This window comes from Chinchilla lanigera, unplaced genomic scaffold (assembly GCF_000276665.1).
Source record: "Chinchilla lanigera isolate Chin_1 unplaced genomic scaffold, ChiLan1.0 scaffold00002, whole genome shotgun sequence".
NCBI classification, from domain to species: domain Eukaryota; kingdom Metazoa; phylum Chordata; class Mammalia; order Rodentia; family Chinchillidae; genus Chinchilla; species Chinchilla lanigera.
In genome coordinates, this window is record NW_004955403.1 from 14,070,287 (window position 1) to 14,088,313 (window position 18,027).

Consider the following 18,027-nt stretch of genomic DNA (forward strand, 5'->3'; position numbering starts at 1 on the left):
ACTGAAAAGATACCTTTCCTCCGTGTGAGGAAACTAGAACTTCAGCTCCTCAGGTTCATTTGCACCAGGACCATCTTGGCCAGAGGGATGATCTCTCTGCAGTATTCTAGCTCTTCTCCGATTCCTGGGATCCCTTCAGTCCTGTGTTTCTACCCTGTGATCTGCCTGTCTGGGTAGTCAGATCCAAGGGTAGTTCTGATCCAAGGGTTCCCAAATGCTTCTACAGAGCTCATCAGAGAGTGGCAAATAGACTGTATATTGCTCTGCCTCAAGTACTGTTTACTTAGTTCATATGTGACTTCCCATAATGTCATTAGCATGAAGTTGAGATGACCAAATGCCTGCTCATGTCAAAAAGTCACTCTTAATGAACCCTCTGCGTTTACAGGAATTCCCATAGCTGCTCTTGACATACCCCCCTTTTGTGGTAGCAAGAATGTAAACCTTCTAACGTTCTAGCAAGATTCTTTATCTGTCTTAACCCCTTTGAGTCATGGAATTAATCCATTCTAATTCGATTCACCACACCTGATATTTTACTCCTCTAATAAAACATACTTTTTACAGTACTGGGGATCAGACCTAAGGCTTTGTGCATGGTAAGCAAGTGCTCTACCACTGAGCTACATCCCTATCCCCACTACTCTTTTGATAGGACTATCCAATAAGGAGATTTGTTCACCATGGAAGACTGAAGAGGAGCAGCAGACATTGTTGTGCATGAATTTGTTTTCGTTACAGATTGATAACAAATCTATGACAAAATCTACATTTCAAGAAACATTTAGTAGCTATCAGTGTTATGGGTGGGTGTTGATAAATCAAGTGTGAAGCCAGTTGGTGGCTATTCTTGGCTTCTACACATAAAATAAAGAGATCCACTGAGGCTGGACTGATGAGATAAAAATAACAAGAAAATGTAAATCCATAGTATATATGTCAATAAATGTTAAAACTACTAATAATGCATTCGACTGCTGAGGAATACTAAGAAGATGTAGAGTTATAATACCAGAGGACTAAAGATGCTCACTCTTACAAGCCAAATGGAGAAACAGCTAAGGATATCAGTGGAAGGAAGGAAGGAAGGAATGCAACATCTGCCCATTCTTTCTAAAATTTTCTGCAAACTGACTAAGTGCAAGGTCTTTCACTAGACCCTAAGAATAGCATAGTTGCTAAGGCAACCCTTCATATAGCTTGCAAACTACCAGCATATGATTTCTTTTTCCGTACGATTGTTAAGTAATCAGTTCTTGTTTAAAAGTACTACATTAGGAAAGTTCAGCTCTTACAGGACAGGGATCTAATCTAGTCTGATATCAAAGACCTAGAAAGTATATATGAAAAAAATTTACTAGGAAGAGCAATGCATTCAAATGAAAGTTATTTTCAGTGAAATGTGAGGTGTTTGTGAGAAACAGAATTATTGTTGAGTGATTTTGCACCAGACTCTTCATGTATACCATCCATTCAGCTAGTATAAGAGCGTTCCCAGTCCATAAATCCAGAAACTGCACTTCGAACACATGATATAGAACATGGCAGCAGGGCAGGTAAGTCCCAAAGTTGCAATTTTCCCTGAGCCTGACAGCCACAAATGCCCTGCTCCTAGCACATTAGGCAAAGGGTTTCCTTTTATTCTGAAAGAATCTACCTCCATCGACACTCCCTTTAACACAAGCTCCACTCTGAGTAAATCCAATTCTTCCTCTTTTTGACAGCTTTTAAAATATTTAAAGGCGCAATTACATTTGCCAACCTAACCTTCAGTCTTACACCACATCGTAAGAATATATATGTTTGCATGTGCAAACATAATCACAAGCACGGCGAGCTCACGCATCTCCTTTGCCTTATTTGTTCCTGTTGGTGAGGCACTAAGTCATATCACGTTGAGATAGGACCTGACTCCAAGTAGGAAACTATGTATTTGTCTCAGAGCTCTGCCCCATCCCCTTGTACAGTCCCCAGTCTCTTTCAATCTCCTCCAACCTACATTTTATCTCCTTCACTTCCCTTACTGTTATGCGCTAGAGCCTTCTGTCATTGGTTATTGATGAGCATTTGTCACAACCTTCACTGCCAGTTCCTTATATCCTTTCGCCCCCATCTTTCACCTCTGTTACCTGACATGTGTAATTCTCTCCCTTGCCTCAACAAGCTTCTCAACTGCCATTGCTTACTCATTAGCTCCCTCAAGGTTCTGCCCCTTTCTTGAGTTAAACTCCTATAAGCTAGGCTGAACTTTCTGTGCCAGAACTATTACATTTATTTCAGTCTATTTACATCCAGGTTCTAATTATAATCTACGAGTAAAATGTGGAGTGAACTTTGAGATAGAAAACATCGGGTGAGTCTGTACTGGAGAAAACCTCTGTTTTAAAGCTTGGCACTCATACATGAACAATCAGACCACTTTCTCCATTTTATTTAAAAAAATATAGATCATACACATTATTGTCCTATGCTTATGAGAAGTAATGATCATTGGTTTGAAACAATAAACCACATAAAATGACAATCTTTGGGGAATATTTAAAATCCTGTCAAATGCCTGTAGAACAAATGGGTGTATGATTTCTAAACATTGATTTTAGAGTCACTTTCATCTTGTAAAGTCAGGGACTTATTCGGTCCCGTTGCATATTGAATCCCATTAACGTTAATATAAAACATAATGAACCTCATGATCTGGAAGGAAGGAATGAAAAGTTAAAATGGGGGAAGCCTAAATTTCTGTTGCCTCTAAATGAACAAATTCTACTAGATGATTCATTACACCAGAAGCAGCCCATTTACGTTACACTGAATATCACCAGTAGCATTTTTTCATATCAAAGTCACTATTAACCAGTGTTAAACATACACCTTGACCATTGTGGGGAGCCAAGGCTGATTTTATGAGTGTTTTCTCACATTTGACACACATGCTTGTTCCACTTCCGAGAAGACAAAGTGCTGGCTTTAGGAAATTCACAAGATACAAGTGGTTCTACTGCTGTGAAATAATTTCCTTATTCTTCTTATTTTTTTATTTTTATTTTTGGTCTTTTTTTAGACAGTTTCTCACTCTGCAGTGCAGGCTGGCCTTGAATTCACTTTGTAGCCCAGGGTGGCCTCGAACTCATAGTGATCCTTTGCCTCAGCTTCTCAAGTGCTGGGATTACATGCGTGCACCACCTCTCCCGGCTGTGACTATAGTTTTCAATAAAAGACCAGACACACAAAGCACATGGGCACTTCACAGACAACTGAATCCATTTCCTCTAAATTGACACTTGGCTTTCTTTTTCTACTTTGTATTTTCTCTCTTTTGAGTGGTAAAACAAGTAAGCCTGAGACTCCCATCCTTGGCAGAACACGATGAGTACAGGAGAACCACTCGTCCCTATATTAGAGTTCCTGACTTGTCACATGAAGAGTTGCTTTGCTTTCAGAAGTATCAAAGAGAGAGCACTTCAGACGTTCCTACTCCACTCACTCCCCCCTCAAAATAGAACTAATAAAAGCAGCACTGGCTCCCTGTAACTGTTAGGGTGCACACTCAGCACTGATTAATCATGACTTTGATATGAAAAATGATGTTTGTTTTAAAATCTCTGACTTTTGCATCACTACTCCTGCTCTATGATCAAATGTATACCAATAAATTAGATATAATGGACAAATTCATAGAAAGACACAAACCACCAAATTTGACTCAAGAAAAAGTAAGGATTTTAATAGGCTAATAAGAATAAATAGATTGTATTCAAGATTTTAAAACTATCCACAAAGAGAAGCCCAGTCCCAAATAGCTTCCTTGATAAACGCTACTAAACATTTAAAAGAAAATTAATACTAGTTTTTCATAAAATTTTCCAAAACATTGAAGAAGAGGAAACACTTTGAAACTCATCTTATGAGGTCAATATTACTTGTTACTAAGACCAGACAAAACATTACAAGAAAATCACAGACCAATATCTCTTATGAGCATACCTTTGAAAATCTTTACCAAAATTCTAGCAAACCAAATTCAACATAAAAAATTTATACGTAAAGATTAAGATTTATTCTAGGAATTTGGGTAGATTTAATATCCAAAAAATAATTAATGTAATACATTATACTTATAGAACAGAGAACATAATTCACGTGACAGCTTTTATTGACTAAGAAAAAAACATTTGGAAACAATTCAACACTTTTATGATAAAACTTTGATAATAAGAAAAGAACTTAACCTGGTAAAAGGTATCTATTCAATCCCTACCAAAGTCACAAAAGTTTTTTTTGCAGAAATTGGCAAGCTGACCCTAGAAACAATACTGAGATGTATGGGACCCAAAAGAAACAAATAATCTTGAAGAACAGAGTTGGAAGATGTATATGTTCCAATTTTAAAACTTACTACACAGCACAGGAAGCTGGCCAGTGTGCTACTGGTTTAAAAATACATGGAGACCAACAGAACAGAATTCAAAGTCCAGAAATAAATCCTTATATTTACAGTCAATTGATTTTTCCCTGTATGTGTCCAAACAATTCAATGAGAAGGAGTACTGTTTTCAACAAATGATGCTGAAAAAATAGCCACATTAATAATAATAACAATGATAACGATAATAATAATAATAATAATAATAAAGTTGGACTCTTTATATCTTAATCCCTTCAAGCTGCTACAACAAAATACAAAAATGTGGGTAGTTTATAAACAAGAGCAATTAATTTCTTACAGTTCTGGAAGCAGGAAGCTGAAGAGTAGGGTTGTCTTGGTTACTTTTCTCTCATTGCTGAGACAAAATACCCAACACCCAAAATGAAGGAAGGAAAGGTTTATTTAGCTTACAGTATGTGGAGGTTTCAGTCCATACTTGGCTGGCTCTGAGGCACAAGGCAGCAAAGCAACAAGAGCACAGGGGAGAATGGCAGCCAAACAGCAAAGCAGCCAGAGCAAAAGGGCAGAATGGCAGCAAGCAGCTTCTTTCCCTGCCTTACTTTGTAAACAGGCTACCCCCACCTAAGGGGTGTGTAGCTTCCACATAATTTCCATGCCCTCCTCTTCCACAGGCTCAGGATGTATACAAAGTAAGCACCCTGGCTTCCTGCTGAGTCACTTAGCCAAACCTCTAGACTCCCCAAGTTGACACAATGTATCAACCATAGCAAGGGTTCTAGCCAAGTTTGGTTCTGCTGAGAGCCTTTGGGGCTTTGCAGATTGTCAACGTTTTGCTATGCCCTCACACAGTGGAAGTGCCAGGTATTCCCCTGGTGCTCCTTCATGAAAGTACTCATCTCATTCATGAGGGATCTGCCTTCAAGACCTAGTCTCATCCCAAAGGCTCTACCTCCTCCACATACCATGACCTTGGAGAATAGGATTTTAACACAGTATTAATTTTAGTAGATTATAAACATCTTTGTATGGAGCAAAGACCTAATTATAGGGGCTAAAACTATGAAATTCCTAAAGAAAATGCAGATAGAAATCTTTATAGCCTTGGGATAATTAATAGATTTTTTAAAATGTGATATTCATACCTAAAATGACTAAAGAAAAAAATTGATATATTGGACTTCATCAAAATTAAATATATTCATGCTTCAAAACACCTTTCAAGATAGTAAAAAGACAACCCACAGAATGGGACAAAATGCTTACAAATCACATCTCTAATACGAAACTCCTGTTCTGGTGTGTCTGAATGATTGATATGTAAGGTATAAATGGAGGAAAACCCACCATTGGTTGGATGGTATCAACCAATAGGATTGTAGCCTGTATGGAATAAAAAAGGAAAGAAGGAAGTCTTCCATTTTTCTTCAGAGGAGCTCTGGTCTTTGCTATTACCTTTTGACATTTGTCTCCAGTTCCTTCAGGTTTGTAGCACAAACACTTCAGTCTTCCAGTGCAGACCTTTCTGCTTTTGAAAACCATCTTTCACCAGACTCTGAAATGAGCTTCAGGCACTTTCACAGCATTACATACTTTCAGGGGCATACTGCCTGGTCTTTCAGGCCTTCTTCTAAAGTCTGGGTAGAACTTCCCTCACCCCACAACTCTTCCATTCTACATGCCTATAAAACCACCACCATGTGAATGATTCCAAGATCTTCCACAAGTTCACACAGTAGCCAGAACCCCTTGAATCATGGTTGCAGAAGCCTCTGAATGATTGCGCACTATAACCCAAATCTGGGGAACCAATTATCTAGGCATTACCTCTTGACCCAGGGGCCCCAGGGCTCTCTTCTGGAAGCAATGTCTTACAGTCTTGCAAACTTGAGTCTTCAAAGGGTGGATCTTGTTAATTCAAATCTTTTTCCTATTTTACTAATCCAAAGTACTTGACTTTATTTTAATTCTAATCTTTTCCTCAACCAAGCTCTTCCCTGGTCCATCTTTGTAGGAACTTTCTTTCTGATAAAACTGAAAAACTTTTAAAATTAGCTTTTTCCTCTTGACTTGCCTTATAAACCTGCCAAAAGCCCTGAACATTATCCATACCACAACCTCAGTGTTGAACCACCCTGAAATTTCCACTACCAGATTAATTATTCAACTACTCTTAATCAAAGGCTCTCACACAGTCTCAGGACATAACCAAAATGTCATAAAATCTTCTGTCAGAGAATTGTACACATGGCCTAGAGTCCAGTTGCCAGTGGAGTCCTTCTTCCCAACTGAAACCTCCTGAGCTTGTTCTTTACTGGCTGTGTTACTATCAGCATTGTGGTCATCTGACCCCTGACTAGAATCTCCCACAAAACTCAGCTTACAACATTTTTAGGGCTGCTTCTCTAGGTAGAATCTCCAAACCTTTCCAAGCTCCTCCAGTGAATCACTTCCAAAAGCTTCTGATCCACATAGGTGGTCACAACAATGACTCCACTTTTCTGATACCAAAATCTTAATCACTTTCTCTTTGCTGAAGCACAATACCTCACACCCACAACTTAAAGGAGTAGAGGTTTATTTGGGTGCACACCTTGTGGAGGTTTCAGCTTTTAATTGGTTGGCTCCAAGGCAGAATGGCATGGCTGACAAGAATGCTCATGGCATGGGGGGAGAGGAAGGAGAGAATGACAGAAGCAGGTTGAGAGGGAGATAAAACCCACCAGGTCATTCCCTCATTGGCCCTCCTCTTCTGATCAGACCCTACCTTCTAGCAACAAGAGAGGTATAAGCCCCATAATCTAGTCAATCACCTTCCAAATGCCCTGCCTATAATTACATGAGGCTCTTGAGGGACACAGAGATATAATCCATAACAGTTATTCTAAGCAAAAGAAACCAATCACAGAAGACCATGTCATATATTTTGATTCTGTTTATATGGAATGTCTAGTATAGGCAAATCTCTAGAGACAGAAATTCAGTTAGTTGCTGCTTGGGATGAAATAGAGGAAAAAATGGGTGTAAGCCTGCTAAGACTATAGAATTTGGGGGGGGTAATAGAAACATGATAAAATTGATGGTGGTGAGATCTGCATAACTGGTGACAATTTTTGCATATAAAAGTTGTCAAATTACACTTTACATAGGTAAATTTTATGCACTGTGTATTATATCTCAACAAAATGGTTTTCCAAAAATATAGAGAAACATCACCACAATCTCTGCTCTTAGGAAATATTCTGCCCTCATTTTCCCTCAAGATTGAGTAAGATGCCATAGGAAGACACAAGAAGTGCACATAACCTTCACTTGGGGATAGGATCTTAGAATTTTCTCGAGAAAATAACAAGTTAGCTAATATGAGTAGAATAAGCAGAAGTTATTGACTAAAGAGAATAAGTAAAGAAAGGAGAATATTTCAAATGAAGGAATTTATATTGCTCAGGGATAAAGCAAAAGCAAGTGTGAAAATTTGAGAGATTAAAATAAATTCTCATAAAAGAGCTTAATATTAGGTAGGGTATGTCTGTCGTGTGTGCCAGGTAAGGCTGGAAAAACTATCATGAACAATCATGCAGATCATAGTAAAAATAAAAATGTGTATTATATCCCAGGAAAAATAGAGAGCTACTGAAGAGTTTTAAAAAGAAGGGAGACAGACATTGATAAGATATGGTTTTATATATGTACCACATTTGGATTTTTTTTACTTACCTAGTAGTTCTTGCATTCCTGTGCATATCCCTAAAAAAAAAAATAAAAGTAGCTCTACAAACATGTAAAAGTTAGAACATGTAACTTTTCCAATTGACAAATTGGAGAAATAATTTTTTTCTTCTTGCAATTATCTCTAAAAGTAAAGCCAAAAGACAATTGCTAAATAGCAACAAGAGCAAAATTAGAACACCTTTGCCAGACTGCAAGAATATTTGCAATTCTCTGTCAGATAAAAATTAATTTTCCTAAACTATAAACACCATATAAATCAATGAAAAAGAACGACTTTCTGTAAGAAAACAAACTCTAATAACAGAAAGCTCAAAGGAGTACAAACCACACAACAACTTGCTCAATTTCACCCTTTGTAGATAGTAGATAAAAGTAACTTATATATGTGTGTGTGTATGTGTGTGTGCATATATATATATTTATATATATATAAAATTTGACTAGCAAAACCCAGACATTAAAAACACTCTACACTGGCAAAGATATGAGTAAAAGGTATTCTTGGGCATTGCTGGTGAAAGTGAAAACTGGTACAAGTTCCACAGAAGGCAATTTAGCAAAAGTTATCAAATCAAATGCATTTTGATGTGGCAATTCAATTTCAGAATATTTATCCTATGAGCAACTCGCAGACATGCCAAAGACCTACTTATGAGACAGATTTTTAATTTAAAGTTATTTTTAATATGTAGAAACATAAAAATTGTACATATTTATGGGGCTCCATATGATATTTTGATACCTGTGTACACTGTCTAATGCTTAAATCAAGATAAGCATATCTATTTCCTCAAATACTCATCATTTCCTTATGGGGAAATATTCAAACTCCCTTCTTCTAGATTTTTAAAATTGTAGTACATTATCATCTATAGTCATCGTACTATTCAATAGCACAGCAGAATCTGTTGCTCATAAAATTGTAACAACATGCATGTATCACACGCTCACATCCCTACCTCTTCCCCTTCCCCTCACCCTCTGGTGACCTCTGCTCTACTCTTAACTCTATGATACCAGCTTTTTTGTAACCTATGTATGAGTCAGTTCATGTGGTACTTATCTCTCCATGTTTGGATTGTCACTTAACATAACAGTCTCCAGTTTCATCCAGGTTGTCACAAATGACAAAATTTCAATCTTTTGTAGCCGAACACTGTTCCATGGTGTGCATATATATTTTTGTTATCAGTTCACCAGCTGATGGACACTTGAGTTGTTTCTACTTCATGGTGAGTGTGCATAGTGCTGCCATGATCCTGGAAAGAAATATATATATATATGAGCAGAATTTCTGGGTTATGTGGTGGATCCCTTTTTACTATTTTGAGAAACCCTCGTACTGTTTTCCGTAATGGCTATACTAATTTACATTCCCATTAACAGTATGCAAAGATTCCTTTTCTCCACATCCTTGCCAGTATTTATTATGATTTTCCTTTTTAATAATAGTCACTCTTACTGGGATAAAGTGGGGTTTTTTTTAACTACAGTGTGCATTGTTGTTTTATTTGTACTTCCTTGATAATTGCCTATTTTGAAGTGAGTTATTTGGGGGGGTTTTCTATTGTTTTTGAAGACCTTATATATTCTGGCTATCACTCCTTTATGAGATGCATAGTTTGCAAATATTTTTCTTCCATTTTGTAGATTGCCTCTTAACTCTGTTAATTATTTCCTTTACTATGCAGAAGATTTTTATGTAATCACACCTATCTATTTTGATTTTTGTTTCCTATACTTTCTTGTCCAAAAAAAATCTTTGTCTATTCCAGGGTCTGAAAGGATTCTCCTATGTTGTGCTAGTATTGTTGTTTCAGTTTTAAATTCAACTCTTTAATTCATTTTCAGTTGATTTTTATAACTAGTAAGACTAGTCTCATTCTCCTACACATGCCTATATTGTTTTTAAAAACATTCTGCTTAAATAATCAAAGGGAGTTCTGTAGCATCTGACCACACTGATGAATACAGGAGGCATAGTATTTAATACAAAGAAGATATGTGGGCCACATTTTCCAGTAAACAATCTCCAAAGCAATTAAATTGCTACATTTTTTGTGTAATACACAATCTGGGATTAGGAAAGAGTCTTGGGAAGGTTTTTTTTGTTTTTTCTTTTGTTTTTTTTTTTTAAATCCAAGTGAAAAGGAAAGAAGACATCTGCAAAACAAACTATAATAGGAAGTTGTTTCCCCACTCCAAAAATGTCATGATAGATAGCTGTACCCTTTACTAGATTGAAGAAAGAGGAATAAAAATAGTAGTAATAATAAATCCTACATGCTTTACATATGATATAATATTTAAACCATAAAACATCCCACATAAAGTCTTAATTTTATATATGATGAAACAAAAATAAGAAAGCTTTACTTTACAGTAACTACTAGCTTTGAACCTGGCCAGTCAAGTTCTTTTCTTTTTTTTATTTTAAAAGAAAAAATAAATAAACATTAAAAACAATGGTAAAAAATTTCAAAACATGGTTGTAGGAGAGTAACATGGTTAGTACATTATGTATTGTTATCTTCAAAGTAGTTGCTCAAATTACATGACAGAGGCATGAAAAACTGCTCAAACAAAACAGGCATAAATATTTCTCTGTTACCGTAGCTATACTGCTAATTGCTATTAGTTCATTGAATTCTTTTCTTAATCAGTACATTGCATAACGTCTCTTAGTTTAAAAAGAAACCCTTAAACACAAAGTCAATCATTTAAAGTCATTTAACTGTCTACCAATTGTAGCTATGTTCATGAATGGAAATTGTATCCTTCTGACCTAAAGGACCACCTAGGGACTAGCAATGATACACAGCTTCTATTAAAGACAAAATGTGTGCCTTGGATGCCCTTTTAGCTTCTTACCATCACCATTAATGTCCTTGCAACACATCCAGAGAGTACGGGAGGCACATTACTACTAATTACCCCACTGTACCAAAGGACTCCCCGTGTACTCTCTACCTTTGCATCCATTAAGTTCAGGTGATTATTTTTGCCTGCATCAGTTAGTGCTGTTTCTTTCATTTGTAAATTCCTTTCTTAAAAACTATGTAAGGTTTAGATGTAGAAGGACTTAAGCTAAGGATGATAAAAGCAAAAAGCAGCCAGTCTATAAGAAGAAAATAATTCATCAAGAGTCTGCCACTCACACTTGTGTGTTTTCCAGTCCACTGGAAAACATCTTTAAAACAGTACCATCTTTAAAATGTATGTCCTAGGAGCCTGTAATAGATACTTTCCAAGGTGGTATGAAAAATGCAGGAATAGCTGGCTAATACATTGCTTATGCTGTCACAAAACCGGCAACCTAGTAGAAAAGATAGAACATGTTCAAAACTAAATATAATTCAAGTAGAAAATACATACCATGAAAAGGTATAAATGTATCATTTTTGACTAAGAATGGAAGCAGATAAAATGTTCCAGAGAAGTGCAAATCAGACGCGCAGAGCTGTACAGTGAGGGCATTCCAGATGGAAGGAGCACGGCACCGATAAACAAAGAGGAATAAAAACCTTTGAGAATGTGCCTAGGACAGGAAAGGCTGGTTTCACCATAAAAGATAGGAAGGATTCAGCGCAAATACAGTTTGATTTGTGAAAACATCCAGTGCCTGACTCTGGAGTCGGAATTTAATCATAGGAGCCACACTGATCTCAACCAGATGCGGATACACTGCATTCTGACTGTGTTCTGGCCCTAGCTGGTGCTCACTCAGCATTGCCAACTGCATCATTACTTATTATGACATATCTTTATACATTAGTAGAATTAGCGAAGTGGGCAAAGGAAATGGTCCATCAGTAAACAGATACGTTTAAATTTCAGTCCTTATATCTTATATTTATTCACCCTGACATGTGGAGTTTTAAGAATTATGTGACATGCATAATGCCTCTCAAAATATTCTCTTGATAGGTAACAAAGTTAAATGAGTCCAAGTGCTCAAAATAAAGAGCTAGATGTCCTCAATGCACACTTACATAAACATAAATCTGGGCTTTTTTTCATTTCTGTGCCCAGCATGAGGCTATTAGAACAGAGTTGTTTTATACATCATTAAATAATAATATTTATCCTGCAGAGTTAAACCATATTAATTGCATTTCTCATTTTTTGTATTGAAAGCAAAATGAAACAATGCAAAAAATGATAATCATTTTAAAGTTGTTGACTGTTCTATCCAAAATTCAATTTTTCTTCCTGAGTTATATTAACAATCTACATCCACTAAACAATAAAGTTTTAGACACTTGTTAGTTTAATCCAATACCTCTTGTAGAATGCATTAGAGGATCCTTAGTTCCCTAAGATTTGGAAGAAGATGTTTTTAATTACTATTTAAATTGTATGAGAAATTAATTTTGAAATTTAGTTTTTCTTTTCTAACGTGTCTTCTACCTGATGACTTTTCTTGAAAGAATTATTTTCCAGATGAAAAGTTACACCCAAAAAAAATGCTAATCATTTCTCACTTAGGAAAATGGAGGACATACATTGTTTGTGCTTTTTGTAATAAAAAATGGTTCTTGGATAAACACTAAGCTCAAAAATTTGTCACGTGATACACAATTTATATGCAGATTTTTCTTATTAAATTATTCAGTATAATTGAAAGATTATGACAGACAATTGTAAATTTTCCTTCTATACCTCTTGCTCTGAATAAATTAAGGTCCAAAAGTAGGATTCAAGTCAAAGTTCAAATGTACCTGTGCAAGAAACTAACTATGCCTTTATAACTAGTTGGGTGGAGCTGGGACACATTTAAAATAGTCATGGTAGCCTCCATCCTTCTGCTCCAAAAGTGAGTGAAACAATTCATGAACCCCAAGGCTGAAGGGCAGACAGAGCTTTCTTCCTATTTAGCCATCTAAACATCTTCCCAAGTCTGGTTCTCCTCTGTGAAATGATAGTGACACTAAAGGTAATTAGTTCTAGCTACAATGCTGTATCATTGGATAAAGCATTTATATGGTAAGCTTGTACATATGCTAGAACAAATAGTACCCATCATGAACCTATGGGTGTAGGTATAATATAATGTGAAATGCAAGAGGCTTGCAGCAAATGCATTCATTTCAGCAAAAATAGCTCCAAGGAAGCCTAACAATGTTTGCCAAGCAGCCTGGCATGGCCTAATTAAAATTACCATGGTCCAGGGTCTGGACCCCAGATTTAGGAGTTTCACAACTCTCATTTACTGACAGCAATAATCAGTGCATCATTACTTCTAAAAAAAAAAGCACCCTTGGTTGAAGATGTCACAGTTTAGTAATTTACTCCACGATCTAAATGGAAATAGGTAAAGAAAACAAAGAAGCTGCTATTGATCATAATGAGCAGAGCGATGCAAATTTGGCAGGACAAATCAAATTTGGTTGTAAAATGAAAACACTTTACAAGCCTGGTAGAGAGGTTGCCGTTGTTTGTGTGCGCAATGTCACTCTCATTAGCAAAGGTTATCTTGCAGCTCCAGTCTGTAGTATCTTATTAACAAAATGGAAAGTGAATATACATACTAAATTAAACATTTCACCTCTTCAGGGCCGTATCTGACAACTGTGTTTATCCATGCATTCACTCAGTTCAACAGTCATTTATTAAGCCTCTGCTGTATGGAAGGCAGCTTCATTTTGGGGAACACACAAAAAGTCAATACTTTCAGAAGCAGTTTAAATTTTTTATTGAATCATAAAAATGTAGATTACCAAGAAGATATACAATAGTGCTGCTATCTCTGGCTGAACTAGAATGCTCTTCATTCAGAACTGGTCTGTGTGCTGTGTTGTACACTCTGTCTCCATGCCCCAGCACCTCCACAGCCAGGGTGGGGGGCTCACCTTCCCAAGCCTCTACAGCTGCATTGTCTCTGTCCCAGAAAGAGACCCCTTCCCCTTTCACCAAAAACTGGTGTTTGCAGCTATTGCAGGAAGGAGGTTTGTTCTGAGGACTATATTAAGGTTCTGAATCAAAGTAAAGCAGCCAAGCCACCATTATCATAAAATAATATGATGAAATGAGTAATTTTATAGAATTTATAAAAATTGCCAGATAGCTGTGTCTTTCTCTTTACCTCTACTTATTTGTTTGCTGCCAATTGTTCAAGAGCAATTTAGAGCCCACTTCTTGCACAAAGAGCCTTCGTGTTCCTCAGCCAAAATCAAGTCATTTTGTAATATTCCTCATCCTGAGAAGGGTTGTGTTAAAGCTTTCTTCTCATAAAAGATACAGTGAAATGGTGTAGGCTTAATGTTAACAATCTCAGATATATTCTATCCAAGCTTAAAGGTAGTCTCTGGAAGAATTAAAAATAAAGTATAATAGAGATTATGAAAGTAAAAGTGATACTACCAGAATTCATAAACTAAGTATACAACAAAATCATAAAGTGAAGCATATCTGTTATAACAGTAAATATAAGTGGCTTAAATTCTCTCTGTATATTTTTCTGTATTTTTAAAATTAATTCTCAGATTAATTTATAAAATGAATGCCAACTGTTATGTTTTGAGTCTAGATGCCCTCTGGAAGCCTTATGCAGTAATGCTGGAATTAAGGGTGTGTGACTACTAAATCAGTACTGATTGGTTTGGTACCACCCTAACCCCAGTGGCTTGCATACAATATAAGGGAAAAAAAGAGGCTTGTCTGCTCTCTTGCTTGCTTACTTGCTTTTGCTGCCTTTTCTCTGTCATGAACTGTTTCTCCTCTGCCACCTGCCTTGGAGGCAGCCAACTATGGACTTAAACACTTTACAAACTGAGCTAAAATAAACCTTTCTCCCTTTAACTGTGGGCATCGGGTATTTTGTCTCAGCAAGAGAAAAGCAACTAAGACACAAACTATGTAACTTACAAAATACACACTGAAAACAAAGCAATACTAAAAGATACTAAGAAGGAAAGATTAATCACAAATTCAATCCTCCTTCCCAGGGACACCAAGGTGGTTTTTTACTTCAGCCAGAACTCTCCATTGTACTGATAGAATTTACTAGCCCCCCCCCAAAAAAATTTTAAGGCTCTTCTTATGTTTCTTATGTACTTATTTCTTAAGAATCTCTCTGGCAGATACATCTGGTCTGAAGGAATTGTTGAATTTTTAATCTATATAGTTTCTAAGACCCCCAGCTTGAAGCAGTCCAAATGCTCATCAACCGGTAAGTGGATAAACAAAATGTAGCAGTCACACAATGGACTATTATTCAGCACCATAAAGGAACAAACTCCTGATGCCTGCTACTATGCGGGGAAACCTTAAAAACATTTTGCTGAGTGCAAGAAGCCAGACACAAAAGACTGCATATGTTGCATGACCCTATTTACATGATATTTCTGCAAAAGGCAAACCTGTAGTGATAGAAATCAGATTATTAGCCACCTCCAGCTGCAAATGAGAACAAGACTGATGGCAAACTGGAAGAGAATCTTTTAGGTTGATGTGACAGCTGTGAAATATCATGATGATGCTTGCATAATAGCACAAACCCACTAAAACTAATGAATTGTACAAAATTGTACTGTATGTAAATTATATCCCCCAAACTGCTAGATTTAATAAGAATAACGCTTACCTGTTTTGAAGTTGCTCTTTGGTTTTACTTTGTCTTTTTGTTTGTATCTATTTGCAATGTGTAATACTGACAGTCATCTTGGGGAATTGCTGAGTATACCCACTGCACCTTAATCATCTTACCTCCTGTCCCCCTCACTGTTCTCTCTTCTTCCATCCCCGGATCTCCTTCTGCTCTCCACAAAGTCCATCCCCCTGTTTCTATCATCTCGCCTCTATTTCACTCTTTAAATTATTCAGATTTTGGGTTTCGTGTGCAACAGAAACTATGCACTATTTAACCTTCTGTGTCTGGTTTATTTCACTTAGCATCTTAAGACCCTTCACTAAGTGAAGCTGTTCGGAATGGTAAATGCAAAACCAAATCAGGATTTTCAGCCACTTAACCGCTACACTCATAAGCCTGGTCTCATACAAGATGGAATATAAGAACAGTCTTAGCTGTAAGTAAATTTGAGAAAGTTGAAGAAAACTTCTGTTCTTTACATGGGGAAAAATGCTTCAGTAATTTTTTAGAAGTACTAAAAATAATTTTTTCAACTCTTTGTGTGTCCCATGGTCACTATTGTTAGAAAATCCTTCATAATTTTACTCCTAATGCTGTACAACATTTAAGGAAATAAATATTCTATGACTCTATTATTAATCATTGATGTCAAATACTGAAACAGTATAATCATGACTCTACATAGCCATTTAAAAACAAATAAAACCTTACCTCTGTCCGATACCATCCTAAAGAGATAAAACCCCTAGCAGTTCATCAAAAAACAGTCTGTCAACATAAGTTAAGAAATCATCACCTTTTCTTCTTTTATGTAAGATATACAAGAACATATTTTATATTTAAAGTTACATACAATGTTAAAATAATTGTTCCGAAGAGTAGCTTTGCTCCTGCAGTTATAGTAATGCTTAGCATAGATACAACACATTCCAGTTTCAAGGTATTTTCATATGTAATCTTGGCTGGTATTGAAGAAAGGCAAAGCACTTTATCTCCAATTTCATGAAGAAATTGAAACTTGAAGATTCTTACGTATCTTTCCCAACTCACAGAGTTGGAGCCAAAGCATACACCTAAGGCTTCTCATTCTCAAATCCTTGCTTCTCCCAACTACGGCATCATGTTTGCCAGTGAAGTGTCATTGTCTTCCATGCTGTGATGTGTAGCCTGACTCGTCAGAAAGATTGGATTTTGAACTTTTACCATTATTTGTTCATTTTAATTAATGGACATTTATTGCCTACAATTAAGATTAATTCTACAAGCTAGAAGCCAATATGTCAAAAAATTAAAACATATCTCTACTCTTTGAGATTTGAAAGTAAGTAGATGAAGAGTCTGATAGGGCTACATCTCCTCTGAGAAAAATTAAGCAAAGACAAATTCCATGCCATCTCTGTTTTCCTTAGCCCATAGCAAAAGACTTCCAAAACTGAAAGAAAACTGCCAGGCCTTTAGACTTTAATATTTGTAATGTAAAATGATTAATCCTCCTAATAACATAAACCCATGGTAAACTTCTGAGATTTTCATATATTGGATGAATGTATGCATAATGAATTAATTATAATCAGAGATGGACAGCCTCACTTTAGCATACCGTTAGCATATTTATCTAAATGGAGAGAAGATAGAATAACTTGAACAGTGACATTATTTTCAAATCATTCCAACCAAATAATTCTAACTCCAAAACCTCTGATCATGTAGAACCCTGCTAAAAGGCTGAATTGTAATCAGCCTAAGATTCATTGTGTTGCAAAGCTGTGGTACCAGTGCATAACAGAATCTGAGTTTCCATTAATTCATTGCTTTCTCAAAGTGCAAACACTCCATATGCTTAATAGCCTCCAAAAAGAATGTTCTCACTTTTTAAGATTGCCCATTTGTGAGTATTTTATTTAAAAACACGCACACATACAAAAGTGACTCTCAAAGCTGTTTTCTGAAAGCTGAACCTATATGCTAAAACAAGAATAGTAACCTGTTAGAAAGTATCAGTTCAATTGTATATTTTAGCAAAAACTCAGCAACATATGCTGTGTTTACAGTGACTTCTGAACTCATTTAATGTGTTATTTCCTTCACAAGTCTGGGTTTGGAGGCAAGATACAAGAAAAATGAGCTTTAGAGAAGCAGAATTAGATGTGTGAGGGAATCTCTACCTACTACAATAAGAATCCCAAAGCAAGAAAATCCTACTGGAAATGAACACCTTTCTGTACACATTAATCCAGGAATAAGAATAGGAGTCCTGGGACAGAAATACTGCCTCACATCCTCAGAGCTGTGCTGTCCAAACCACAGTAACTAGCCACAT

The 18,027-nt window shown here is 36.3% G+C and overlaps 1 long non-coding RNA gene across 2 annotated transcripts in view; it reads right to left on the reverse strand.

Moving 5' to 3' along the window:
• Window positions 1-18,027, reverse strand: part of LOC102015166 — a 95,636-nt gene that overhangs the window by 31,080 nt on the left and 46,529 nt on the right. For both annotated transcript variants that reach the window (XR_259172.2, XR_259173.2), the window contains exon 2: window positions 8,102-9,375. This is a non-coding gene — a long non-coding RNA (uncharacterized LOC102015166). The remainder of the gene's footprint in view (window positions 1-8,101; window positions 9,376-18,027) is intronic.